Genomic DNA, 27,782 nt, shown 5'->3' with positions numbered 1-27,782 from the left:
AAGAAGAAGAAGAAGAAAAGCCAGAAAGGTACTTGAAATAGAAGATGGGCCTAGGGGTTGATGAAAAGTCTGACTGGGGTGGGTACGGTGAAAACACCCCCCGGATTACCGGATTACGTGCCCTTGCCCTAGGCTTTCCCTTTCCCTGTAACTATGGTCCCAGGTCAGCAGCCTCAGCAGCACCTGCGAACATGCTACAAATGCCAAACTATCAGGCCCCACCCTAGACTTCCTTAATGAAAAACGCTGGTGTGGGACCCAGCGATCTGTGTTTTCACAAGCCCTTGGGAGCGTCTGATTCACGCTGAAGTCTGACAGCCCATGCTTTCTACAACCTTAAGATTTCCTTTCTGGAAAGTAAAATTCCCAGAAGCTTCCTAGGAGAAAAAGGGTTTTTATATTTTTGTCCCTACCCCCCCACCATGCATATAAATGTATCCATAAATAATACATAGATTTTGTCTATGAGTATAGTAAAAATGAATACCCATGCTATCATTCCATACATCTCATTCCATTTTTTTACTTTTTTCACTCAGCACTATGTTCAATATACACGAAAGTAGGTATTTTGTCATAATAAAGGGACTGGAAATGGAAGATGAGGAATGAAGAATAAAAGAGAAATGGACCCAGACCCCCGATGACCATGTGCCCCGGATTGAGGGCCATGACCACTGTGCAGCCCCCAGTCATGTTTCAGTTTGTAAAATCCCAGCGACACAGGTGCTTCCCCGTCAATGTCATCACCCAGTCCTAATACACCTAAAACTCCATTTTCCTATCTTTAAAATAGGAATAATTCCAACCTGCCTCACAAGGTTGCTGAGAGAATCCTGTGAGAGCTTTGTGAGGTGCAAAGAGCTGTACAATTGTGAAGTATTACCAGGTCCTTTCCCTACGGACTCTCTAGGACTGTGAGAGCCGCAAGGCCTGTAGACAAAGGCGGTGCTCCACACCATGTCAGATCAAAGGACAGCAAAACTACAGCGTGCTCCTAATGCAGGAGGCTTCCCTCATGACAGGTACACCAACGATGACGTCAGTAACACACTAACAAGCATTGTGGTGGAAACCTCCCCTACTTGTTTTGCTCTTTCAAAGCACCTGCATTTTGTGTGTGTGTGATAAGAAGAAGGTTCTTATGAGTTACATCATCTCAGTTGATCCATATTTATGTTGCCGTGCCCTGTGTTCTGCTTTCCCCATACTCAACAGCCACTGGCACTCAAAACAGCATGACTGGGGAGGAAGGAAGATACACACACCGAAAGTCTCAAATTTATTAGGCATTAAATGAACCCCCAATAAAAATCAGAAATTGCAAATTTTCTGTCTTCATTATGCTTCTCTCTCTACTCTTTCTTTCTTTCTTTTTTTTTTTTTTTTTAGGAGTGGGGTCATTTAAAATCATTTGCAGAGTGACAACTATCACGTCTGTGCCGATGATCCACAAGTTCACATCTCTTGTCCACACCTCCTCTTTAGACCTTAGACCCACACAGCTAACAGGTTTGTGGACATCTTTGAGTTCCAGGGATCCAGCAAACTTGATATATACAACACACACTATCACCTACCTTCCAGACCACCCCTCTCCCCCCATCCTCTGGTTTCGTTATTTCTACAACATTACTCTTCCCCTATCTGGCAAGGCTAGACGCTTCCGACTCCTCTTGGCTCACCAACTGGTGATGAAAGTATTTCCATTTTACCTTTAAAATGTCATTTGAATATAATCATTTTCATGCCTATAGTTTCTTTCTAAATTTAGCAATTGATTATCTTTTATCTAAACAATTGCTGTAGCTTGATTTTTGCCTGGACTTCAATCTCTTTCTACCTTATTTCTTCTTCCAGAAAATATCCAACTATAATAACTAACATTCACTGAGTACTGAATTTTTACCAACACTGTTCCAAGCATTTTCTGTATATCATCTCATTTAATCCGCACACAAGGCATGTATTAATATACCACCTCACTCCCCTGCTCTGAAACCTTCAACAGCTCTCCATTACTTTCTCTATAAAATCCAAGGCTTTCATAGTGCTTCCAGTATAGACCATCAGACAGATTTCTTACCATCCTTTTCCAGATTCACTATGTTCCAACCAAACTGAATTGCCTATCATTTCCCTAATGCATCATGTGCTCATGGCTCTGCTTTCACCCATGCTATCACTCAGCCTTTTCCATCTCTATCACTGCTTACCTTTTAAACTCTAGCTTAGTACTATCTCCTCCACCAGACTTGCTCTAGCTCTTAAAGTAACTCTCATTCTTGCTTTCTTTCTTCTGTTATTCATTCAGTAAATATGTATTCCCTTCATTATTCTTTCAACAAGAGTTTTCTTTTACTGCTAGGCACCCATGCTGCCATTGTACCTAACATCTCTGGTACGTTCCTTAGAAATCTGTCTTAGACAACCGACGGAATGGGAAAAGATATTTGTAAATGACATGTCAGATAAAGGGCTAGGATCCAAAATCTACAAAGAACTTATCAAACTCAACACCTAAAGGACAAATAATCTAATCAAGAAATGGGCAGAAGACATGAACAGATATTTCTCCAAAGAAGACATCCAAACGGCCAATAGACACATGAAAAAATGCTCCACATCACTTGGCGGCAGGAAAATACAAATCAAGACACAATGAGACACCACTTCACACCAGTCAGAATGGCTAAAATGAACAAGTCAGAGACCACAGATGTTGGCAAGGATGTAGAGAAAGGGGAACCCTCTTACACTGTTGGTGGGAATGCAAGCTGGTGCAGCCACTCTGGAACACAGTATGGAGGGTCCTCAAGAAGCTGAAAATAGAGCTACCCTACGACCCAGCAATTACACTACTATTTACCCCAAAGGTACAAATAAAGTGCTCCAAAGGGGCACCTGCACCCCAATGTTTATAGCAGCAATGTCCACAATAGCCAAACTGTGGAAAGAGCCAAGATGTCCATTGAGACATGAATAGATGAAGAAGATGTGCTATATATATATACAATGGAATATTACACAGCCATCAAAAATTGAAATCTTGCCATTTGCAATGATGTGGATGGAATAGAGGGTATTATGTTAAGCAAAGTAAATCAATCAGAGAAAGACAATTATCATATGGTTTCACTCATATGTGGAATATAAGAAACAGCTCAAAGGATTATAGGGAAGGGAGGGAAAACTGAATGGGAGGAAATCAGAGAGGGAGAAAAATCATGAGAGACTCTTCATCACAGAAAACAAACTGAGGGTTGCTGGAGGGGAGGTGGTTGGGGGGATGGCGTAACTGGGTGATAGACATTAAGGAGGGCACGTGATGTAATGAGCACTGGGTGTTATATAAGACTGATGAATCACTGACTTCTACCTCTGAAACCAATAATACATTATAAGTTAATTAACTGAATCTGAATTTTAAAAGTGGGGGAAAAAAAGAGAAATTTGTCTTAGAGTGCAAGTAAGGTTAACATGTCTGTTTCTTCCTCATGACTGTAATCTGTTTGAGTATAAAGGCCATCTCTTCATTTTTGTAGCTCAATCTACCACCCCTTTGACACAATGCTTAGGATTCATATATGCAAATGTTCATTCACTCTTTAAAAAAAAAAAAAAAAAGCTTCCAAACCAGTTTCCGGAACTGGCACCGAACAACAAATAACACAGTGACTGCCCTTTGGAGTTTATAGTCTGGAGGCTTATAAACATCTGTTTACAAATAATTAAAATGCAACATGGCATATGAAGGAAACGTAGCGATTAATCATGCCCCCTCAGAGCAAAGGCAGGTGACAAAGGGCATTTGAGCCAGGTCTTTAAGGATGAATAAGAGTTCACTAAGGGAGAAAGACAATCCAGAAAAAAACAAAGAGTATGTCAAGGAATACAGCTATGAAACAGCATGAAGCAGAGGTCAGTAATTCTGAATTACCAGAGCTCAAGTGGCCGGTGGAAGGAGATCCAGCAGACTGGTAGATGTCAATCAGCTTCTGGAAGTCCTTAGATACCATGCCAAGTGCACATCATTGTAGGAAATTTAAGGAAACATTGAATAAATATTCACTGGATACCCAATGACTGCTTTCTCCCATTTGTGTGGTTCTAGAATCTTATACTACATTGGGAGCCATTTCCTTTTATCTACTTGCATTTGGGGTTAAACCCAAATTTTGCAACATTTTTTTTGGTTCTACAGTGTTCACCTGCACAATTCACAGGCACTAGCAAAAAAAGTGTAGTGGTCGTTCTGAGAGGGGAAGAGACATGTGAGATGCATGGACTAGGAAAAGGACCGTCCCAGCCCAGAAGATTCTGAAGCAGTCCTCTAAGGAAGAGCAATGTAACTCATGTCACCTTTCTATGTGTAAGATTTTGGTTGTTTGGGTGTTTGTTTTAATGTGAGAAGAGTTTGTTTTCAGATTTGTTGGATTGTCAGTAAAATTATTAATTTCCATTAGCAGTGTAATAGGCAAGAAATCTAAGCCTCTGCTAATCTGCTTAGGTCAGCATTATTTTTTTCACATCAATGCTTTGACCCCCAAACCTGCCCTTTCAAGAAGAAAATCTAGGATCGGTCATTTGATGTACACCCACGCCCCTTGCCCCACCACACACCCATACATAATGTCCAAGCACCTCAAAGGCTTTTTTAGACAAAGGAAAGACTTAAAAGTCTTTGTTTCTAGGTGCCAGGCTTCAGCCAGGTCTACACAGTGTGCCACTGAACCCCGGTCCCACCCCGTCCAGGGGATGCTGGGTCACCCCCGTGGAGATGCTCTTGCTTTGACCTTACTATGGGCTCCACAGCGAGGGCTAGCTCCCACACCTGAGCTGGGGCTCCCCACATCACAGCCCTATAACCAGACCCAGAACAACCGTAGGCTGTAGCCCAAACATATGACAGAACCAATCTTCCTTATCCCCCATGTTGAGCTCCCTGGGCTAAATAACTTCCCCAAGTTTGCACAGCTAGAAAGAGCACGGTTTAGACACAAAGTCAAGTCTTTAGGTTCCCAGCGCTTCCCCCAGTAAGCTCCACACGCGGGTAAGAAGTTTGTCTTGCTTCAAGGGATTAGGAAATGGGACACAGGTTTTATGAGATACCTGAGCCTTTGGGATTATCAACACTCAATGACTAAGAACTCATATCGTGTCCAGCAGATCTTTTAGAAGAAGGATTCCTTGAGTCTGGGTGGCTGGACTCATGCTTCGTTGGGTGACTTAGAGCACGTGACCTTGTGTTTGAAGGCATTTTGGACGTGTCTCCCAATGCTTTATGCAAAGCTACTTTTCTGACTCAGTGGCCTGCTGGCATTATGCAGGGAGAGCCTTTTTAATGCCACCGTTTGTTCAATCAAAATACAAACTTGATATAAACATGAGGGATGAGCAGACTTCAAATATTACAGAAAGATTTCAGAATGCATCACGTCGGGATAAAAAGTCTTAGGAAATGTGTTAAACTATTGACACATGTAACATATAAATCCATGGTTTTTGTCCTTCATCCATAGAGTGTAACACACACCACAATCATACCAATAATCATATTATGACAAAACTTTCAAATTATGTTATATGTATAACAGAACTCTTCATCAAAACAGATAATGAAATAATAAACATAGATTTTGAAATGAAGACACCTTCCCTCATCTGAAAAAGATAGTATAAGAATGATAAAAATAAATGTATCTCCAAATTGGGCTGTTTCTCAAGTTCCTACCAACGTTTCATTATATCCCCTCCCCCACACTCACTTTTAATTAGACCGTTTACTCTCTATTCCCACAGGTGATGTGGTCCGCTCCGCAAAGACACGGCACGTTCACGGTTCCCCGACGAAGGCAAAGTGGCGCAACGTGAGCGAGGACGGGCTGGGGCCGAGATCCCCGCGCTTAGCTCCGCACCGGAAATGCCACCCACTTCCGGGTTTCAGTTTGCTCATTTGCAAATGGAGCAGGTGGCAGAGGAAGTGTATTAGGTGACCTCTGAGACGCTCTCCACCTTTGAAATGTTAGCTGTCTGGCGAGTTGCCGCACCAGCCTCCACCAGAAGGTGAGGACGCGCTCAGATGCCTGTCCTGAAGACCCCACTGTTTTCTCACGGGAGTGTTCACGTCTACACAAGCCCCTCTAAGCCCCGCAAAGAGAGAAGGCTGGCTACTCACAGGGCTTGAAGCCAACATTTGGAATATATAATATTTCTCATTTCAAAATGTTTATTTAGTTGATTTTTTTTTTTAAAGAAATTAAGGCATTCTCTAGTGTGTGGTGATTCAAAAGGGGGTAGGGAAGAGGAAATAAATTTAACAATTCAACACCCTGGGTATACCAATCTCAGAGATGTAAATGTTATCTCCGGTTCACCCAACAAAGACTTAAAAGCCAATGGATTTGGTCCACACACGACAGGCTAACTTGTCTTAACAGTATAAAGTGATTAATATTTTACCTGATGGTAACTGTCCAGTAGGTTCCCTTCTGGGTGAGTACAAATAGCCACTTGGCATCAGCACTTTGTAACGGGATGCCTGGGTGACACCAAAAATGTCTACCCTCCCCCTCCACCTTATCTCTCACAGTAACAAATTTCTTTCCTCTCCTGCAAGCTGACAAAATGCGGAGTGCTTTCTGGCTCTCACGTACCACACGCTGGTCACCCACAGCTGTTGACAAAAATGCAGACTTTCTGCCGCATAAGAAAGAGTATTTCGGCTGGGATTCAGGAGTTACAGACAAGTGATCACCTCTAAACTCTGATTTTAAATTTGGGTTACATAAGAAGATTGATTTACTCTTCCTAACTCTCCCAAAAAACAATACTAAATACATCCCTAATCTGAGAGAAAGTTACAGATCTTACTTTCTGAATTCCTTGGTGTTCCCTAAATAAGACCGGTCGCATCTAAGGGGCCATCGCACAGATATAATGTGGATGCAGACACATTTCTTAACCTGTGGACATCACCAATACTGATGTGTTGAGAGGCATGTCGATGTGCCAAGCCTCTAATGCATGTGTAATGTACAGGAAACAGGCACTTCCGGGGGGGAAAAACCCTCTGCCTCACTTGGGAGAGAAGAGCGATCCAGGGGGCTCGCATGCAAGGGAGTCTACGGCTCTAGCTGCATTTCAATGCAGTGCTTAGTTTATTCACCAGGGGTCATCAAAGGTCTGGATTTTCTTTGTCTACTTGTTGATTCTTACATGTACACTGTACGCTCAGGCCCCCCTGAGTTCTTCAGACTTGTCTATCAGGAAATGTGGCTCTGCTGCTCCCTCTCCCCACCGCTCCAGAGCCTCCCCCACGACTCAGCTCTGAACTGCTCCTCCTTCTAGACCTCCACCAACACATGACTGGGAGAGAGTTGCTGAGACGCAGGAGGAAAATGCCTTTCCTAACAAACTCAACCAGCTTATTAAAAAGGAGAAAGGAAACGTGGTGTCGGAGTCTTTTTTTTTTTTTTTTTAAATAATCATTGCTTCCATTTTTCAAAGTCAGAAAATGTAAGGCTTACCTAGCTACCGTTTTCTAGATCCATGAACTGAATCGTGTGCTTGGAAGGCGGTGGTGAGTCACGACTCCCACTTGTTCAATTTCGTTCGGTGAGTAGGTTCCTAGAGGGCCAGAACGGGTCACCAGAAGAGCACGTTAAAAACAAGTCCCTGAGACCTTTTCAGCCCCTGTGAACAAGTAACTAAAGGAAAGCTTCAAAGAATATTTTGGTACCAGAATGGGGGACAAGGATCCCACAGGTCTTGGTGGGCCTGATGATGCCTCAATTGAATGCCTCCTTTCGAGCAGCTCAAACTACTTACTTCAGTTTTTTCTGTGATGACATCCTTTAAATGCTTTAGCATGAAGCCAATTCGATTCTTTCTTACCTGTGCCCTTTGAATAAACCAAATTGCATCACTGAAAAGCTCAAAAGTGAGACAGGCCTTGGCCACAATGAGGAGTGGATTCAGCTTATAGAATTCTCCCCCACGGCTGCATGGCTCCCACATAAGAATCAATGGTGGCTCCACTTACCCTGCCCCCGAACAGGCAGAAAACCAGCCTTGTTATTCAAGTGGGAGTGTTTGATCTGTTTTCCTTTTATGCTCTATTTTAAATGCAATATTAGGGGACACTTGGGTGGGTTAGGCGTCTGCCCTCAGCTCAGGTCATGACCCCAGGGTCGTGGGATCGAGTCCCGCATTGGTCTCCCTGCTCGGTGGGGAGTCTGCTTCTCCCTCTCCCACTGCTGCTCCCCCCTGCTTGTGTTCTCACACTCTCTCTCTGACATATAAATAAATTTTTTTTAAAAAATGCAGTATTAGGGTCAAAAGTCACCCAATCATTGAATGTGAAGGCTGGATGACCTCAAAATCTCATCCAATCCTTTTATCTCACGTTTGCAAACTGAGCCTCAGAGGTGAATATTACATCACGCCATCTGGTGACAAAAATGGACCTATTCACTTCATCCTGTTGCACTCTGCCTCTTTCCAACTAAAATGTGGAGAAGACTTTCAACACAAAATATATAAGGGGATAGTGTTGAAAGAGGCAATCAAGGGACACCTGGGTGGCTCAGTCGGTTGAGCATTTGCCTTCTGCTCTGGTCATGATCTCAGGGTCGTGGGATCGAGTCCCACGTCAGGCTCCCTGCTCAGTGGGGAGTTGCTTGTCTCTCTCCCTCTGTGTCCTGCCCACCCCTTGCTTGTGTTCTCTTACTCTGTCTCTCTCTCTCTAGAATAAACAAATAAAATCGAAAGAAAGAAAGAAAGAAAGAAAGAAAGAAAGAAAGAAAGAAAGAAAAGAAAGAAAGAAAGAAAAGAAAAGAAAAAAGAAAAGAGAAAAGAAAAATCGGCCCTCGACACCATGGAACGAAGGAGGGGGTCAAGTGTGGCAGACGGCACGGTTGATAACACTATTTCTGAGCGCTCTGAGGAGACCCAGACCGCAAGGTCGCACTCGAGACCCTCGACTCTCCAGGCTGCAGGACGTCTTCTTATGGGTTTGTCAACGATGAAATAAAAAGACTATGGGACACATGGGGACCACAGTGGTGTCAACAAAAGACAATGATTTGCTAAGGCTTGTCAGAGAGAGATTTGAGAGCCAATACAAGATGAGAGAACCTGGTTCGGCATAGCCCACCGAGAATCCAGAAGCTTTGGAAATCTTCACACCCATCTGCAACACACATTTTGGCAAAATGTTCAACACCACAGTGCCTGATTTTTAAGTTACAAAACCACCACCTATGACTTCTTAATTTCTTGACAGAATATGGATTTACGATCATGAAGAAGCAGGGGTGGGGAGGATAGGGGCCCAAGGTAAGGCCAGTTGCGGTGTATTTTCTCTTGGCACGAAGTCTAGCTTAAGAGATTAACTAGAAAACCCTTAAGGAGCAGGACTTGTCCACTGGCCCCTCTGCTGTTTTATGTGGAATCCTATAACCCAACATCAACTGCTGCAAAAGTACTACTTTTTCCAGCATCCTCCAACGAAATAGCAGGGGGCAGTTATTTATACTGTTGATGGGTAAGTGATGGCTGAAGGGTAAGACAGTGATCAAGGGATTTAATCCCAGGACCAAGGGGAGGCAGGTATCTGTGAAAAAGATAAGAGAGCCCAGAGCTGCCCGTGGCTTCTTATATTTAGACAAAGGAAAAATACTGCAAGCACTAAAGGCTTTACTAGCGTGTGTGTGTGTGTGTGTGTGTGTGTGTGTGTGTGTGTGTTTGTGTGTGTATTTCAGGAGGAATAAGAAACTACTGGCTTAGTCCAATATTTCTTATTTGTTTCTCCATCATGCCCTCCAATGACTGTTGATTTCCTTGTCCTCAGATACATGGTGATGCCCCCTCCCTCCACCTCCAGAAAATTATCAGTCAGTCAACAAGTATTTGATTGAGCCCAACAGGTCACAGACACTGTAGGGCATGTGATCTATTTTTAAAACCCACAGGTCCGTCTCATTTCAAAGGTCTACCCTCTCTCTACCCAAGTTGTTGTTTATTTGCTTGTTTGTTTTTGCTTCGGAGGGTGTTTCCCTGCCTCTTATTTGATAGAGATTAACGGTTTATAAGGGGCTTCAAGGCAAGACGAAGAAAGCCCGGTAAGCTTCTGTTTTGTGAGGGGAAGCCTGCATTGTAACTGTCCACTATAACGAGTATAATTATAGCAGATGATGACCTCTGTTTCCTGTAAGGCACGGCATGATGAAATGGGTTTCTGCAAAGAAGACTGCTGATAATTCAGGACGCATCAATGAGCAAACAGGAAGGAGGGTGAGGGGCTACCAAGTACCTCAAAAGAAGAGTAATCAAAAGAGCCAGGGCTGTTTAGCCTAAACTGGGAAGATGTTAAAGCAACATACTAGCTTTAAGAACCCAACGGGCTCCTAAGAAGCAGTTCGGCTCTGGAGAACCATAAACTAGTAGGTAGAAGTTCCGGATAGGCAGGTTCGAAATTAACACAGGGAGTCTTTCTCCCTTGCACGGGCTGCCTTATGCCTTCGGGGCTCTCTTACCAGAGTGCTTTTCCAGCGGCTGGATGACCATTTCACAGGGAGGTTGTGAAGGGGACTCCTGAAATAAACAGAGGCTATATTAGATAATCACAAAGGCTCTTCCTGCTCAAACACCGTAGACTCAACATGAACAACATCAGATGTGAATAACCCACAAAGGCAGCCTACTGAGTACATTTCTACTTAGAGCTAACTCCGATAAGAAACAACGAAATAGGACTGCCTTGCTTTTTGTAATTTTACCAAACATGGATGCCCAATATCATCATAGTCTAAAGTGATGTGTAAAAATGCACTTCAAGTATCAATAACAGATTTCCAGCAAATATCAGAGGGTATAATTAGATAGAATTCTGATGCATATACAGAAAACCTCCAGGTGAAATAGTTTTAATGGGATAATTATGTGTCTGTCATGTAAAAAAATTAAAAAACAGACATTTTGGGACGGGTATGGGAGCTCCATGGTCATGTCAGGGACCCAGAGGTCTAACATTCTATCGCACCATCCTCAGTATATGGCTTCATCTCGTGGCCCAAAATGGCTGCTGGAACTCCTACCCTCATCCCAGACAGCTGAAAGGAGGAATAAAGGAAAAAAGCATACCGCCCGCATTTTATGCAGCTTTACTGGAATTCTCACAAAACATTTTCACTACATCTCATCCACCAGATATCGATTCAAAGAAGTCAGGAAAACATATTTATCTGGACAGCACTGGCCCAGGCTTCTGTAACTGTGGGAAGAGAAAAGAATAGCTATCAGAAAGCAGTTGTCAGTTTCTCCCGAACAGAGTTAAGGTATTGTACAAAACAACATAATATCATTTATTGTCTTGATTTCTGTTTTCCTCAATGTTTTAAAGTGAATTCACGTATACCAGAGACCCAAGTTTTCAAAGTAAATGGTGGAGGGAAAGTTTCAAGTGCAATTTTACCTTGAAAAATGATACTAAAATTCTGAAAATATATTTATCTTTATATTTAACAAGATTTAAATTATAATATCAAGTGTTCATTTCTTTTTCCAAAAGTGGAGTAAATGTTGATTATTTCATCTGATGTCATTAAAAAAATTTTTTTTTAAAGATTTTACTTATTTATGTGACAGTGAAAGAGAGAGAGCACAAGCAGTGGGAGTGGGAGGCAGAGGGAGAGGGAGAAGCAGGCTCCCCGCTGAGCAGGGAGCCCAAAGCAGAATTCCATCCCAAGACCTTAGGATCATGACCTGAGCTGAAGGTAGACACTCAACCGACTGAGCCACCCAGGTGCCCCTCATCTGATGTCATTTCAATGAGAAACTAATTTGATCTAACCATAGGGCATTCTTTGTTTCCATTTGTCTTTTCTACATGATCATGGAGAGAATCTCTGTGTGAAAATATATGTTGCTTTTACCAAGAGTTTCTCTTAGGCTTTTGATATTCAAGCCATTCTCCTGAAGAGCGTATCTTAGCATCCAAATTCCAGATGTTCACTTTGAAATTTTCCCTGGTCGCCTTCTGCCAGGCTGTTATTTGTCAGGGAATTTGAGTGTGACATGATTACTTTTTCAACATCACTTTAATTAACGTCATGAAACCTCGTTCCCGTTGCAGGATCTGCAGCCTCAATTTATAACTGTTATTACCAGGCATTCACAACGTGCAATCTGGTAGAGTCATCTACAGATCCTTGGATAGGTGGGTAAACAGACACTACTCTTTAGCGGGGAGAGATGTCTGAGTGAGTGTTAAAGTTCTAAGTGGACAGTTCATGGGTAAATATTTTTACATTACGAAGACTTTTGTTTCCACTGACAATCTGACGAAGACAGGATTTTAGATGAAAGTTGTGAATAATGAGGACTTTCTTTTTTTTTACTCAGCGTGTTGTACTTCAGTTAGAAAGTCAGTTAGAAAACATTACATACATATACATACATATACATACATACATAGAAGCATTTTGCATGTTATCTCATGTAATGCTCACAGTCTATAGCATAAAGTCTTAATTCCCATTTACAAATCAGAAAGCTTGGGGCACCTGGACAGCTCCATTGGTTAAGCATCTGCCTTCAGCTCAGGTCATGACCCTGGGGTCCTGGGATTGAGCCCCACATCGGGCTCCCTGCTCAGCCGGGAGCCTGCTTCTCCCTCTGCCTCTACCCCTCCACCCCACTTGTACTATCTCTCTCCCTAATAAAATCTTTAAAAAAAAGAGAGAGAGAGAGAGAAAACTTAGCAAATCTGAGTAATTTCTTTTCTTTTTTTTTTTTTTTTTAAGATTTTATTTATTTGACAGAGATAGAGACAGCCAGCGAGAGAGGGAACACAGGCAGGGGGGAGTGGGAGAGGAAGAAGCAGGCTCATAGCAGAGGAGCCTGATGTGGGGCTCGATCCCAGAACGCTGCGATCACGCCCTGAGCAGAAGGCAGACGCTTAACCGCTGTGCCACCCAGGCGCCCCAATCTGAGTAATTTCTAAGTGCAGACAGCACTGAGGAGCTCTAAGTCCAGGACTGTCTGCCTCCATGGCCTGTGCTCTTAACCCTAGAAATACCTTATGTTTTAAGATTCTGATCAACTTGCTTTTAAAGATTCCCACTGTTGATGGAAAGGACAGGCAGGATAGAATGTTTCTTTCTGGATAGCTTCATAGAAATCAGGCTTGGAACTTGGAAGGCAGGAGGCCTTTATATCTTTGTGTGTTTCGCAGCACCTATGCATATAAATTAGGATGTTTCCAGCTGCAAATAATTGAAACTCTTGCTGAAATTGCCTTTTAGAGCAGTGATGATCAAAGTAGGATCTCCTGGCCCGCAGTATCGGCAGAACCTGACCTTGTCAGAAATTAGAAATGCAGATTCTCACTTTTACCCCAGATACAGGGAATCAAAACCCTGGAGGTGGGGCCCAGCAATCTGTGTTTTAACAAACCCTCCAGGTGACTGCTGAATGTTCACATGGGAGGGTTACAGTTCTGGACAATAAAGACATTAATTTTCTCACTGAGCAGGAAGTACCCAGAGTATCTCCGGGTGCAGCAGGACCTGGCCCGGCTTGGGTCCTCTCTGACTCCCTTCTCTCCTTCGCCTTAGGGCCACTCCATATAGAGGCAGAAAGTGAGCCACCTCCTCCTTTGTCTTTTTCAAAGAGCCCAGACAGACAGCATTTTTAAAGTCCTCCCAACGGTCTTGCCCTCGTGCTTCGAAGGCCAGAATTCTGTCACCTGACCAAATCTTCAGCCCATTATTGATAAGTTGAATGGGACCAACACGATTGGATGAAAGCAACCCAGACGCACTCCCTGCCTTCTGGCCACACAGAGGAGGCGGCATACTGGAATAAAAGTGAGATTCTTGTGGCACCTGGGTGGCGTAACAGGTTAAGCCTTCAACTCTTGGTTTCGGCTCAGGTCTGATCTCAGGGTCGTGAGATTGAGCCCCAAGTTGGCTCCACGCTCAGCATGGCGTCTGCTTGGGTTTCTCTCTCCTCTGCCCCTCGCCCCACCTCTCTCTGAAATAAATACATTTTTTTTTTTTTTAATGAGGTTCTTACTGGAGGGGGAGAGCAGAGCAAGGAGGTGGTACGCGGCCATACAGACTTGCACAGGCTACCAGGAGAGTCGGCTGCCAGCATGGGCGTGGTTAACTCTCCGCAGCACGTTCTTAGCGACGAAAGGACTTCAACCTGGAACCTATACATTTGTCTCAACAACCTGATCATTCTAATTTGTTAGCCTTTTAAAATTTCAGGTCAAAAACAGCAACCTGGAGATCACATTTTTAAGTTTTGGTGATTAGAGTCTGACATTTAGAATCAGCTAGGCGTAATAATATACTAAACGAAAGAGTCCTTTAGTAACATCATTTAGAGATGTTTCACCCATGTTAGCCGAATGTTTTATATTTTTATACCAGAGCTCTGAGATAATTATAATTGAGAGGAGACCCCATGATGATTAAAATATGCATTTTCCTTCTACAGTCTTTGAACGTCTTCAAATGGCAGGTGTTTCTTAAGAAAGGAAATTCTACTCATTGCACTTTCTTCTATAGCAAGAAAAAATTTTAAATAATGACTTTTTAAAAGCGGCAATCTGAAGTGATGAGCAGCCTGCTTTGATCCCTGCGCTTTGCTGAACAACACAGGCGGTTGTTCCGGGGCAGGAAGGAGTCCAACAAACAGTTCGCTTTTGCTCCATTCACAGATGAAGCGATCAGTCGGGACGACGAGTAATTACCAAATCCCCGACTCAGTCACACATGAATGCCACGGAGCTCTGCGGTTGCTTCGCTGGAATATGGAATTGATCTCAGCAGACGTAGTAAACGAGTTCTTACCCATGACAGTCTAACAGCCTGCACTTCACTGTTGCTCTGTCCCTCCGCCCTCCCCGGCCCTCCCAGTGCTTGCGTTCTTCAGTTAAGTGCTTTCCTCATTTATATTCCACATCTAATCAAATACCAAAAAATGTGGATTAGTCACATTCCTACATAAATTTAAACATTTTCTAACAAGTATCCCGGCAGTTTGGGAAGGACCCTCCATGTTGCAAAAAGCCCTGGGCTGGCCCTCAATGGCTCCTAACCCCCACATCTGCCACCGACCTGCCCGGTGCCTCGGGGTGATTCAGTGCACACTTCTGGGCCTTCGATCTCAGCAGGAAAGTGGGAGATTGTCTCCAAAGCCCCTGTCAGTTCTACCGTCGGCTGGAGAAAGATCGGAGGAGAGGTCGCTTGGCGTGGTGTGAGAAAACCTTGGGTTCAAATCTCAGCTCGGCTACTTATTAACCGTGTGACCTTGGGCAAATTATTTAAAATCTCCCAGACTGTTTTCTCATGGGTAGAACAGAGATAGTATCAGCCCCCACCTCTCAGTCTGTTATGACACATTGAGAAAAATATGTAGGACGTGGCTGGCATTGTTGAGGCCGTTGTGCTCGTCATTATTAAGATTTGAAGGAAGAGGAAGAATGCCACCTTATTTTTTCCCCTATTCTTCACAGCTAAGATCCCTGCACCCACACCCCCTCCTCCCAAAAAACCCACCAGAAAGCAGGTGGAGCCAACATCTCCACTTTCTTCCCACCCACGCATTCGTTAACCCCTTACTGTCAAAACATTGACACCTTGGGGCGCCTGGGTGGCACAGCGGTTAAGCGTCTGCCTTCGGCTCAGGGCGTGATCCCGGCGTTGCGGGATCGAGCCCCACATCAGGCTCTTCTGCTGTGGGCCTGCTTCTTCCTCTCCCACTCCCCCTGCTTGTGTTCCCTCTCTCGCTGGCTGTCTCTCTCTGTCGAATAAATAAATAAAATCTTTAAAAAAAAAAAAACAACATTGACACCTTGGACTGATACAATGTTACATGTGCATTATATCTCAATAAAACTGGAAAAAAGAAAAGTCTGGTTATGTCAGAGCATACCTTGAAATGCTATGCCTCTAAGAAAAATCTGGAAAGGGCTCTATTTGCTTCGCCTATTTAAAAAAAAAGAAATAGAAAAAGAAAGAAATTGACAGCTGGGCATGTTTTTCATTTTTGCCCTCTACCTGAAGGTGCTTCAGCATCACCTGTGAGGCTTACTACCCTTCAGATCGGTGGGTCCCTGGCTCAGGAGGCCTGAGAATCTGGATTTCCTGCATGGTAGCAGGTGCTGCTGGTCTGCAGACCACACTCTGAGAACCCTGGAACCCGTCCACACCAGGCTGATCATCAAACTTGAAGTTCACAAAAGAATACAAACTTCTAGACCCACCCTTGGAGGTTCTCACTCAGTAGGGCTGGGCCAGGTCTTAGGAAAATGTATTCTTTAAAGCCCCCCAGGCGACGCTCATGGGTAGCAGCTCTGGGGAAGCTGCTCTAGCAGTTTCTAGCTCCGTGAACACGTTTCCCAAACCTGTCTGGTGGTTTGTTGACATGGTACTTTCCTCCAAAGATCCTTCACCCTTCTGGGCCTCTCCTCCAGTTTCGCTAGTCACTTGCCATCATTCACCCCCACTTTTCTTGATTTCTAGATGAATGCAGTTTCTCCTTGTTTTGATCTCTGCTGCTACTGGAAGCTGGAAGTTCTAATGCCTTATCATATGGTGTTTCCGCCTCTCAGGACATTTATCTTTCTACTTCTCATATACGCGTTGTTCATTTTTCCTCACCCCAATTCCTCTTTCCAACAGAACTAAGAATTCTTGGTCCTTCGGGGCAATGACTATGTCCTACTCAGACCACGCCCTAGCATAAAGCTTTGCAAGTATTAGGCGGTCAAAACAAAGGTGCTGAAACAAGTCGATCACCTAAGGAAGCCAGTCGCCACCTCCTCCTCTACCACTATCATAAATCCATATTTTCCCCCGAGTGTTTCAGTAGTAATAGCTAACATTTATTAAGCTAATTTTGTGGACTGTTCTAAGCACTTCGTCTGCATCAAATCCTGTAATTCATTTAATTAGCTCAAGGCATCTTGCAATCGTTGTCATTTTGTTCCCCCTTAAACCAGCCTCCGAAGGTCAGAGTAGCCACAACTGTCTCTAGCAGGCGAGGAAAACTGAAGGGACTAGAAGAAAGATAAATGAGGAAAAGCCAGAAGTCCTAGTGGGACACAGAAGCTACATCCCTCTGCTGTGTGTGAGCAAAGCCTACCTTCCACAACACTGATTCACCACCCCTGAACACAGTCTGCAAAGACGACCACACTGATGGCAACAAATCTTGATTTTGTTATAAACATGAGCATGGGGGCAAGATCCTAAACCAAGTACCCGAAGATATGGGTCAACACCATTAATTATGATATATGTGAATCACTGAACATCGATGGGCCTATTTCCTTATGAGCAAAAATGAAAATAATAGGATCCCTTATTGTGATGATCCAGTGAGATGAAATCCCTAGAAAGATCCATTTTGTAACTTACTGCACAAAACTGGTAAAATTCAGGAGTTGCGGCACTGGGAGGACTGGGTTAGGAAGTTCGCAGGGGCTTTGTTTTATCACAATGATTTTGGACACCTACGATCTGAGGAGCATTCAGCCGGCTGGAATCAGAAACGCCAAACGTCCGGCGACGAGCTGCAGACAGCCCTGTACATTTGTCTTGGCTCCACTGAATTTTCTCGTCACAGACTTGTCAATTCAAGAAGCCAGACATTTGTGTAAGTGAAAAACTTGTTTATAATAACCAGAGTGTAGATCCTTACTTGGGTTAACATATAAACACCAACCAGTTTTGCATGGGTGGAATGTGCGCGGAGATTTCCCAGATGAAAATTACCATGTAAATTGAGGAAATACAGAATTTAGTTTTGTTCAAACTTCTCCAAGGATTGCTTGCCATTTTGAGATTCCTATCAGCACTGCTGTGATTGTGGTTTGGGTCACAAATACCATGCATGCGTTTCAGTTTGTGCGTGTAACTGTAGTATCCACAGTGCTTTATACCCGTATACACAGGCATCTACACCCATATGCATCTGTATATGTACACACACATATATGTATTTACATATCCTTTACTTTAAAATGTGGGGAAAGTATAAGTACGACAAGACTAGTTGAATATTATTTTAATTTCAAACTTATGAATTTTAAGTAGGTGCAAGTATCCGACTACTTCATGATTCTCTTAAGTGTCATTGTACCCAAGCATTTAAATGTCAAAACACGTATTATTTCATTATCATTTCCTTCTCTCATCATTGGCCTTTCTACAAAGTTAGAGCATTATATTGATGTTTTTGAAACTGTGCTTGTAGGTAAGCTATTTTACCGATGAATTTAATTTCAGAAGAGTGAAAAGGCAATATGAAAATATAGGCTTGATAAAGACAGAGCCCGGACCAAGGAGGTTGAGGACTAGTACACTGAGAACTGTGGATGATTGCTGTTTGTCCTTGGTTTTGCACAGGAGACTGACTGAAGTAGAATTAACTGGGGGTAGATGGTTCTCTGCTCTTTACGATGTCAAGGCCGTTCTATTAGACTTCTCCCTGCTTGCTTCGTTTGTCCTCTAGTGTGTGTCCATTAGTTATGGTTTGCGAGAGTCATCTATGGGCATATCACAGACAGTTTTCTGGAAGATAAGTCAGCTGTGGGTGTGAGAGGTAATGCTAAGAACAATGGCCGCTGGCACAGCTGGACCCTTGATTTGATACCCACACGTGCATTTGTGCCTGGGGGCTTAATGAGAACGCCAGAGTGTCTTTTGTCAGCGGCTCTGCTAAGTGCCAATTACGCCATTTATTCTAATGCAGTTATATCCTGGGCTGTGTTTAAAATATTATTCTGCTTCTAACCACTTACTGAGAAACCCTTTTCCCTCAAATGTGTCAGGATGTCAAAATGCGTCCGGAACATCTGAGGAGAGCGAAGAAGACTTAAACCAAAAGTCAAGAGTGAGACTCACTTCCCAACCCTAGCCCGTGGGCTAAGGCACTTCCACAAATAATACCTTGTTCACCCTGGATCTGTGGATTGTGAACTATCACCTCAATTTACACTTGAGGAAACAGAAAAAAGCAATAACGGGCACATGTAGGGCTCATGGATAAGCAGAAAATTTGGGAATCAAACCCGTACTGTCTGATTCCAAAGTCGATACAGTCTTTCCAAGATATTTCTCTACTCTGTGTCCATGGCCTTCACAAATTTATTTGGTTTATCCAAATCGTCTTTGAGCCCAGACTATGGGAAGGACATAACAATGGGTATGGGGTTGGCTTTGCCTTTTGAGAATCTCACAGAATTAGGGGTAGGCAGATCTATAATAGGAGGAGGAAACTGGGACTGAGGGTACGTAGCTGGCTATCTTGATGGCTGCCATCAGTTCACACTTCCCTTTCCGGGCATGCCACCCCTTCCACCAAGACGGGAAGTGCATCTCCCCTCCCCTGGAATCTAGGCTGCCCCTTGTGATTTGTTTTGGCCTACAACATACAGTGAAGTTCAGTACCTAGGCTTTCAGATACCTGATGGCTTCCATTTTCAGTCTTTTGGAGCCCTGAGCTACTCTGAAAAGAAGTCCCACTACCCTTCTGGAAAGTGAGACTGGGCCATCCTCCAGATACCTCAGCCACTGCAGCTGAGGTACCCAACATGGGATGAAGCCTTTGGGTCTTCCCCAGCTAATACCACACAGAGCAGAGATGGGCCATCTCTGCTGAGCCCACTAAAATTCCTGACCAACAGAATAAGGGGCTGTGAAAAGTTTTGGCTTTAAACCACCATTCTGGGGACAGTCTATTATATGGAAATAGACATCAGAGACAGAAACACCACAGAACACCTGAAGAGAAAGAAGAGATGACTGGGGGACTTTGAGCAGGATACACAGATGCAGAATTTGAGTTGCACCTTGCAGGGATGAGTGGACCTTCAGGGAAAACGTTCTACACCTTAACCCCTGGAGCACCTGTTCTATCTTGGAAGCAAAACACAACAAAATGACAAGTTAGGAATACAGGAAAAAGGCTCAAATGATCAGTTTTTGCCTTTGAGAAGAAGAACGCCTCCCCTCTGCAGCAATCAGAACGAGACCATTGAGGGGTAAAAGACCTTATTCCACACACGTGTTGAGAGAAACTCCTGCCACGTGGCACTCCCAGCTCCATGTTCATTTTCAAGCCTTCCCCTGCGTTGAGATCTAGCCTCTATTTCTTTTCAAAGATTCCAACTCGACCTTACCAAGTTACTTTATTTGCAGCCATAAAAACATGCTAAGATTTTTTCCCCTAGTTTCTTAATTTTTATGACTTCCAAAGGAAGCACTTTCCAGTGACTTTTTCCCAGTAGGTGCTCTTGAAACGGGTGTGGAATTATATGGTACTGAGTATGCAATTAATTTGTCATAAAGAAAAAAAAATTTTTTTGCACAGGAAGCTATAAAATCCAATGACTTTTGCTAAACTTCTTCTCCCAATTTCTAATGAGTCAACATGTGTTGAGAAGAAGAAATTAGTCAGAGAAGAATGTATCCTATTAAACAGCCTCACTTTTGCAAGGGTGAGTCAGAGATTCCCCTGTTGTGGTGTTCTGGGCACCTGGCTGGGATGAGTAGGGTTAGGGGTGAAAGAGAAACTCTTTCTTAACAGACTTAAAAGGAAATGCTAGCAGAGAATCTTTCAAACAGAGTTCAATTGAGAAAAAGCAAATCGTAGCCAGACTTTGGTTCTAGGACCCTGGAAAAATGTATGACATTGTTTTCTCGTAGCCTGTAAATCATCTCAGCTTCTAACTGGCCTGGGCAAAGCCACTGCCCCACCACACAAGACAAACAGAAGCAAGATAAGCCTTCAGTGTGGGGATCTCACAGAAGATCTGACTAAATAAACGGCAGCTTTTAACCAGAATATTCCACATGTGCTTTGTTTTAGAAGCCACTATGGGCAAAGCACTGAACTAGGGCGAGGGAGCCCCAGATGAGCAAAGCTCAGCCAGCCTTCTGAGGCATTGATACTTCAGTGGAAGGGATGAGCACACCAATAATACAACAGTGGGAGCGAGGGGGACAAGAGGGCATGAATCTGTGGAACGCAGTCTGCGAATGGAATTTGCCAGCTTGTGCTGCTTCCAAACTGAAGTGGAAGAGTTTTTTATTGGAGACGCTTTTTCTTTTTTAATTGAAGTAGACACAGAATGTTATGTTAGTTTCCGGGGTACCACACAGTGATTGGACAAGTCCATACGTTACATGAGGCTCAGCCCATCGGTCACTGTAAAACCCAATTATAATACCATTGACTCTATTCCCTAGGCAGTACCTTTGTTCCATGACTTAGTCATTCCCTAACCAGAAGCCTGTACCTCCCACTGCCCTTGTTGGAGATGCTTTTAAACCCCACCCTGGGAATGGGAGTTGAGGGCAAGAGAAAGGAACTTGGGCTACCTTCTTGTATTTGGACAGCCACACTTACAGTATACATATTTCTGGAACCCAAGATGGGAAACTATGATCTCATACATTCTGACAAGACAAAATCTTTGAGGTATGTGTCATGGACTGAATATTTATGTTCCCCCCAAACCTGTCATGTGGAAATCCCGATGTGATGGTATTTGGAGGTGGGGCCTTGGGGAGGTGATTAGGTCATGAGAGTGGAGCCTCAGGAATGGGACGAAGTGCCCTTAGGAGAAGAGGCCAGAGAGCTAGCTCTCTCTTTCCACCATGTGAGGATACAGGAAGTCTGCAACTCAGAAAAGGGTTCTAACCAGAGCCCCACCGTGCTGGCACCCAGATCTGGAACTTCCAGCCTCCAGACCTGTGAGAAGTAAATTTCTGTTGTTTAGAGACCAGCCGGTCTAGGGCACTTTTTTTTTTTAAGCAACCAAAACTAAGAGAGTGAAAGATCCAGGGTTATAATAGCCATAGCACAATGAGGTAGAAAGAAGGGTTTGCCTCAAGGCCGAGTTCAAGACTCTTGTCCATCTGTGTGTTACTGCCCACCGTTGAAAATGCTTCTTACAAATCATATGTATCTCTCCAGGAACTAATAATATCAGGGCAAGGATGTCAGTGTGTTTAAATGGTGCTTTCCCCCCCCCCCCAAAATCTTAATTATTATTATTTTTAATTGTACTAGTAACTGGAAGGAGCAACATATGGGAGGGCACAGAAGTGGTAAGCAATTATTTTTAAGTTGGATATATTCAAGCCTCACTTCGGCAAGGACCCAACCAGTAAACAGCGCTGTGGGAACGCTAACATGGAAACTGGTTTCAGCTTTGTTTATTTTGTATTTAATAAACATTGATGGGGAAGCTGTGTGCAGGGTATTGGGCCTCCTACAGACCTGCTCTTCCATCTGCCTGGTCAACCTTGCCTCAGAGAGATGCTGCTAGGACGGCGAGCTCCGCAGGTCCCCAACGAAACTCATCTGGCCCCAAACCTGTTCCTCCGCCTGTGTTTCTCATCTCCATAAATGACATCACCATCCTCCCAAATGTTCAGGCCCCCACCTTCCAAATCATCCCCGCTTCCTCCTCCTCTTCCCTCCCCATTCCCCACATATCACGTCAACTGTCAAATCCGACCAGATTTCCCAGCCATCCCCTTCTGTCCATTTAATTTTTCTGCAACTTCTCATCTGATCTAAATGGTCTGCCTATCGTAATGGGCAGCTTGTCATTTTCGCCATCCATCATCTATTTTCTTTTACTTTTCCCCATAGCAGTGTAGCTGGGGGGAGAGAGAAACTCTGTTCTTGTGGATTTGAAGAAGAGAGGACAAAAGTTCTGGAGCTGCTCCTGTGCCCTTAGACCACAGCAGAAGAGCCTCATCTGAGATGGGGTTAATGCGAACTACACTTGGTCCCTGTCCTCTGGTAAGACTCCAAGATGCTCGTATACCTACTTTTTTCTCTTCCCCTTCCCAGCTGGATCCCTACATCCCAGCCTATTAATGACTCTATCATAAAGCTCTAGTTACACCTCTGAATGAAACCTAGAGTGACTCCCTATGAGCTAAAGAATAAATTCCAAACTTTTTAGCATTACCTAAAACCCCTTTACGATCCGGCCCTCATCTGATTTTCTGCCACTTTTTAATTGTCTTCAAAGATATTTGAAGCATCTTCTACCAACATCAGACCTTCAAATAGCCTCTTGACTCTCACGCTTCTGTCATTTTCTTTTCAGGCTTTTCTCTGTATTTGTAATGTCCTTTCTCCCCTATTTCTATTTGCCAAACTCCTAGTCAAGCTGTGAAGCCCATCTCATTGTACCACCAACAGGAAGCCTGCTTTGCTCCCACCTGCCATTCTCAGGTCTAATAGTGTCCTCCTCTGCGTGTATCAACCATGATAGCACTGATCATGCTGTGTTTGGTATTGCTGGTCCGTGTACCCACCTTTCCCCTTAAATTGAGGGGAGAAATCAGGTCTCTCTATTTGCTTAAAGATTTTGTTTATTTGTCAGAGAGAGAGAGCATTAAGCAGGGAAAAGAGCAGAGGCAGAGACAGAAGCAGGCTCCCTGCTGAGCAAGGAGTGTGACGTGGGGCTCAATCACAGGACCCTGGGATCATGACTTGAGCGGAAGGCAGATGCTTAACCGACTGAGCCACCCAGGAGCCCCGCTCTTGCTCTTTCTTTTTAGAAAAATAACTTAGTTTTATTAAATCCTTCCAAAGCCTCCAATGTATACTTTAAACAACAACAACAAATCATATTTCATGTTCACAAAACATCTAATTAAACTGCACGATTATAGTAAAGGTACAAATGCCGCAAATAATTTTGGAAATACACAAACTAAGCAGAACGCTCGAATGGGGAGAGAAGTACACAGACCCATTAGAGAGCTGCCTAGCCCCAGCCCTGCGAGCCTTGGCTAGTCTATAGTTTTCAGATGAACCGAAGAGTATTAATTAATTGGGGACATTAGCGAAGAGACTTGCTAATGCATTTGCAAGGTACCCCAAAGTCCTAACACGTAGTAATTTGGAGTTTCATTTCACACAGTCACTTGGATAAAGTGGCTATTAAAACTTTGTTTCTTTGTGGAAAAATGGCCTTTGTGAACGACACTGATGATAAAAGCCAGGTAATAGCTCTACAAATTACTTTAGTCTTGAATACTAGATCATAAGGGAAAGTATTTACATTTTTCTCAGTGTAATTTCATTGCGTTTTATAGACAAAAATAATGTCATTATGATATCTGACAATCAAGCCATATGCCCCAAATTCCCAGTACCAAAGTTCTAATTGGTATATCTATAGGCACACTTTTGTCTATCTGAATAATATTCAATGACCCAGAAATAACAAAGATTTTTTTTTTTTGAGAGAGAGAGAGCGAGAGCACAAGCAGGAGGGGCAGAGGGAGAGGGAGAGAGAATTTCAAGCCGACTCCGCGCTGAACGTGGAGACCAATGCGGGCCTTGATCTCACAACCCTGAGATCATGGCCTGCGCTGAAACCAAGAGTCGCTTAACTGACTGCACCACCCAGGTGCCCCTCATCTGTCTTTGTTTGTATTTTTCAAACACACAGGAAAGCAAGATGCCATCATAATACTTTAAAATAAGACTTGCATAGATTTCTATATGACTGAAATCTATTTTTAGCAGTTTTAAGCATACATACTTTCAATAATATTTATTGAATTAAAAATGGTCTATCTGTTCTAAGTATCTTATAAGTATTAAGTATTACCTCATTTAATAGGGATACGAATGTACAGCATAAGGAACGTAGTTAATAATCATAGCAACTTTGTATGGTACCAAACAGGAGCTAGAATTGTCATGGTGATCACTTCCTAATGTATATAAACACTGAATCCCTATGTTGTACACGTGTCCATCACAATGGTCAGAGTTCAGAGCCCCTTCCTTATAACTGGTGTAAACTACAAAATCTCAGGCCAAAAGGTCTTTGCTCCTTTCAACCTAGTAACACACTCTTCTCCTTCAGCTTGATTGGTATCAGATACCTGTTTTGAATAAGGCCTCGGGGCTTCTCGTCATTCGCTCAATCATCTCCAAAGACTTATAATTTCATAAGAAGAGAGATGCAAGGTCTGTTGAAAACCTGGCTGAGTGCCCCCCCCCCCTTCAAGACTGGGTCTGCTAAGCCCAACAGCAGCCCCTGGAAGTGGAGAACCCCACAGGGAAAGCCCGTGTCCGATCCCCTTGTGGCATTCCCACAGGTTCCACTCAACTCTGGGTGGCCTCTGTGTCCCTCCGGCTGCTCCATCCTTGCCCAGCCTTGCTGGGCAGAGAGCTGGCCAGAATGAGGGTCCCAGGAGCAGCAGGTACTTGGCACTCGAAACCTGGTCTCTCTTCCTTTCAGGTCTCATAGTCCTTCAGATGTTTGTTGACTTGATCAATCAATGAATAAATTGTTCAATAATCCTGATTTTCTCCCAACATATAAGCTTTCTAATTTTTCTAAATGTTTAAATTTGAGAACAGTTGAGACACTATGTTAAGTTAGTTTTAGGTGTACAACACAGTGACTTGTGACAAGTCTATGGGTTATGCCGTGCTCACCACAACGTAGCTGCCATGTCACCACACAATGCTATTACAGGATCACCAGCTATATGCCCTAGGCTGTGCCTTTTGTCCCTGTGACATTCCTCCCATTATTGGACACTTGTGTCTCCCACTCCCCTGTCCCAATTTTGCCCATCCCCCGCTCCCTCCCCCGTGGCAACTGTCAGTCAGTTTGTTCTCTGTATTTATGGGTCTGATTCTACGCATTCTCATCTTGAGCAACACCTGATCCCGGACATTCTTTTGCTTTTCTCATAATAACAATGACGAGCACATACAGTACTCACTATGTGGCAGGTACTGCTCTAAATGCTTTATGTTTATCAAGTCACTTAATCATTACAATAATTTGATGAGGTTGAGCATTATTATCACCCAATTTGACAGATGTGAAAAATGAGGCACAGAAGGGTGCCTCAGGGGCGCAGTTGGTTAAGTGTGTGACTCTTGGTTTCAGTTCAGGTCATGATCTCATGGGTTGTGAGATTGAGCCCCGTGTCGGGCTCCATGCTAAACGTGGAGTCAGCTTGAGATTCTCCCTCTCTCTGCCCTTCCCCCTGCTCACTCTCGCTCTCTCTCCCTCCTTCTCTCTAAAGTAAATAATAAATAAATCTTTAAAAAATAGTTTAAACAAATGAAGCACAGAAAGTTAAGTAACTTTCACACGAGCTGAGACATGAACCCAAACTAAATCCAAAGTCTACATTCCTACCACTACACGACCCCGCCACTCATGAGCCTTTGAGGGAACTGGCTCGCTTTTATCCAAGGCAGAATAATTAAAATTGGGAAGATCATTTGATAAATCCATTTTTAACAACCTGATGAGTCCAAGCGTTGGTGAGGAAGTACCATGACGGGAACATCATTTGCTACTGGTGGTACTGTAAATTAGAATGGCCACTTTGGAAGACTCTTTGGCATATGGAGTAAGGATGAGGATAAATAAAATTTAGGATCCATCAATTCCACTATCAGCCACTGATACCCTGCATGTATCGGGGCTCGCGTGCATCAGGATAAAGGGCACAAGACTATTCACCCCTGCATTGTTTGTGATAACCCAAACAGCCCGGATGGCCTTCAGCGGGACAACAGATGAATGTGTTGTGCTATATTCACGCCATGAAATGCAACATGGCAACAGCAATAAATGAGCTCCTGTCTTACCCAACCACACAGGTGGCATGCTGAGGGAAAGAAGCCAGGTGTGAATAAATCCACACCGTATGATTTCATTTCAAAATTCAAAAACTGGCAAAACTAACCTATACTGTTTATAGATTCATCTTTGGGTGGAAATTAGCAAGAGTAATTATTGGAGACATCAGGCTATTGCTTACCCAGGGGAAGGAGAGGATTGCAGTCAGGATGGGGTATGACAGGAACTTACGGGTGTTGGCAAAGGACTATTTCTTGACTTGGATGGTGGTTATATGTGTTCATTTAAAAATGCTTGGTTAAACTTTAAATATAGCACTTCTCTGCATGTCAATTAAATTTCATTATAAATAATAACTACTTTTATAAAGTTAAACGGAAGAAAACCAGAGAGAGGGAGAAGGATAGAGAATGGGAGAACAGGAACTGGGGGTATTAGATATCTCTTGTTCTCTCGTCTCTGGGTCACACGGAAGATACGAAGTCCCAGGACAGAGCACCCTACAGGGTCAGTCTATGCCATGTGCCCGAAACTGCCAGGGCAGGAATAAGGAGGATCTGGGTGACAGTGTGGGGTCCCCCAGAAGGCATGCTAGGGTATTAAAAGAAGGGGGATTGGAATGACAGAAGACCCCTAAACCAATAATATACTGTAGAGGTTCTAGAACTTTTGGGTTTTTTTTCCCACCTGTTAAATGGAGGTTGGGAAGGATGGGGGTGTGATAGGTTATGTCCTTATTATCTCATCTTAGTGAGACAGAAGCCCCAAAATCACTCTGCAAGTCGGAAAGCTCTGCATGAAACATGCAAGACTTTATTCCTAACAGCAACCCAGAGAGGCCTCGCCAAAGATGTGCTGAATTATATTTTATGGCAAACCCTTGAGAGGGCTAACCCCATTTCTAGAAACAAGGGTGGGTTGTGGCCAAGTTGGATGAACACACTGACTGGAAATCAACTGTGAAAACAAGCAAGAAAATTAAAAAAAAAAAAAAGAAAGAAAGAAAAAGAAAAAAGAAAACAAGGCAAAGCTCATTTCATTCTTTCTGTTCCTCTTTAACAGAGAACAATGAAGCCACAGGCTGGTGAGTTCTGGCAACTCTGCCACA

General features: G+C 43.5%; 1 protein-coding gene across 1 annotated transcript in view; it reads right to left on the bottom strand.

The window, feature by feature from the left end:
* The window catches only part of RFX3 (regulatory factor X3), a 439,811-nt gene extending 424,553 nt beyond the window's left edge, over positions 1-15,258 (bottom strand). The window contains exons 1-4 of the mRNA XM_057305525.1: positions 15,132-15,258; positions 11,146-11,275; positions 10,539-10,596; positions 7,530-7,629 (exon numbers count right to left, since the gene is read on the bottom strand). The gene's annotated coding sequence lies outside the window, so the exon portion shown is untranslated. The remainder of the gene's footprint in view (positions 1-7,529; positions 7,630-10,538; positions 10,597-11,145; positions 11,276-15,131) is intronic.
* Positions 15,259-27,782: the final 12,524 nt, after the last annotated feature.

Source organism: Ursus arctos, unplaced genomic scaffold, assembly GCF_023065955.2.
Source record: "Ursus arctos isolate Adak ecotype North America unplaced genomic scaffold, UrsArc2.0 scaffold_33, whole genome shotgun sequence".
Classification (NCBI taxonomy): domain Eukaryota; kingdom Metazoa; phylum Chordata; class Mammalia; order Carnivora; family Ursidae; genus Ursus; species Ursus arctos.
Note: the sequence above shows the minus strand (reverse complement) of the source record. Positions and strands in the feature narration are given on the sequence as shown.